Source organism: Cynara cardunculus (assembly GCF_001531365.2).
Source record: "Cynara cardunculus var. scolymus isolate 2C chromosome LG 3, CcrdV1, whole genome shotgun sequence".
In the NCBI taxonomy this organism is placed as follows: domain Eukaryota; kingdom Viridiplantae; phylum Streptophyta; class Magnoliopsida; order Asterales; family Asteraceae; genus Cynara; species Cynara cardunculus.
The window spans coordinates 31,159,303-31,161,458 of NC_037530.1; the positions used below are offsets into that span (position 1 = coordinate 31,159,303).

The following is a 2,156-nucleotide window of genomic DNA, read 5'->3' on the forward strand; positions in this document are numbered from 1 at the left end:
GGTCTCACGGGTCTCACGAAAACAGACTGGTCTTACGTGAACCCAACCCTATATATATTTTGAAAATTAATTATATATGTTACATTATTTTTACAACTTCAAATCACATTTATACATCTTTCTCGAATACTAGCAATCCAATATCAATGTGAAACCTAACCCCTAAAAATATCATACCATAGAAATATAAGCAGCCGCCTTCCATTCAATTCAATAAGTTTGACAAAACGAGCCTATTAAATCGTGGCAATGCACCGACTTGCTTTCTATTTGCAAACTTAGCATCGGGATATTAATGAAAATAACGGGTCTTTGGGATCGCTTATATAAAATAACTTATGTTTTTTTTCTTAAAAGTGCTTATCAATTTATATAGTGTTAAATCGTAGTCTACTAAAAAATGTTTAGATTGATTTATAACAATTAATATCAAAACGTAATGAGCTGATAGCTATTTCTTTATTACCGGTACCATAGTGCAATAAGTTAATAACTTATCAAAAACTTCTTATTACCAGTGCCAAACCGATATAAGTTTCTTTTTCTATCCAAACACTAAAAACTTTTTGTTACTAGTATCACATCGGAATAAGTTAATAAACACTTCAAGTATGCAATCCTAAATACCCCTAAACTTCAATAATAATAAGACATAAAATGAACGACATGAAATGAAATGATGCGGTTTTTTAGCTTCGAACTATCGGGTGATGGTGGAGATGTTGATATGGTACAAGTTAACTTAAGTATTAAAATTTGTATATAAATTGATTTTAAAAATATATCCTTGCAAATTTAATTTTGGAAAAGAAATTAAATACATGCAATTCATATGGAAATAATCATAATAATACATAGCCCAGGTCCCACGTAAAATATACACCACGTTCTCTTGATCTCTCTGTCCATCATTCAACAAAGGAGGACAAGATCATCAATTCAAACTCAAATTTGTATTAATAAACTGTTTTATATGACTTAATTTATATAACCAAACCACTATGTGTCCTTTTAGACGTCTTAAGTATCATAATGACTCACTAAATGTTGGTTGTCTGATTCTTTCCTCTATGACTCCCAACTTATTGAGGAATCATGAAGACATGTCTGCCTCGGATATGATATCCCCACTGAAATGTATGTTTCAGTTATAGGCTATGCATGAGAGGATTGAAAAAGTTAGGGCATTGTACGCCTATATGTTTCTTTGACCAAATTTTCTTAAGCAAGCTCAAACAAATCTCTTGTAATACTAACACACGATAATAGTATCGAGTTTAAAAGACGCATAAAAGTATGTGTTAATAAACCATTTTATATGACTTAATTCATATAATCAAACAACTATGCGTTCTTCTAGGTGTCTTAACAGATTTTTAAGACATTTTTAAAGTACATTATTGTATTAGTCTTGTATGACACTTTTATATGATACTTACTTTCAAATAATGTCTTAAAAAAATTAGAAGGACGTTTTAAACTTGATAAGACATCCAAAAACATCATATATAAACTTATTGTAACATTTTTAAATATGACGCATAATTAATTGATTGGTCCTATAAATTAAATTCTATAGTAGAGTCTATTAAGACACTCGGATGTTTTTTAAGTCCTATAAGCCTAAGTTTCTTGTAATGATAAAATCAATAAAGATTTAACACATCACTACAAAAATGCTGGGTATCAGCGAGGGAAATTTCCCTCGCTGATCCGTCGCTGATACTCCGTCGGTCAAACAGTCGTAGGTAATGCTATCAGCGACGGATTTGCGACGGACAGTTACAGCGACGGATCAGCGAGGGATGTACTTAGCGACGGATCTGCGACGGATTTGCGAGGGAAGTATCAGCGACGGATTTGCAAGGGAAATGTCAGCGACGGATTTGCGAGGGAATTTCAAGCACTTTCAGCGACGTATTTTCCCTCGCTAATCCGTCGCTAATGTTTAAAAAATAAAAAAATATTTTTTTTAAAAATACATAAATCCTGTATTTATTTTTAAAAAACCTGAAAATAATAATATATARCAAACCAAATCTGTGAACAAAAGTAACCAATTCATACGATTTAAAATATGGATTCATACAATTTAAAATATTCAATTCATACAATTTAATCTTCGAATACATAAAATCTAACTATCGGGATCTGGG

At 31.4% G+C, this 2,156-nt stretch overlaps 1 pseudogene; it reads right to left on the bottom strand.

The window, feature by feature from the left end:
* The window catches only part of LOC112509148, a 7,037-nt pseudogene that overhangs the window by 2,943 nt on the left and 1,938 nt on the right, over positions 1–2,156 (bottom strand).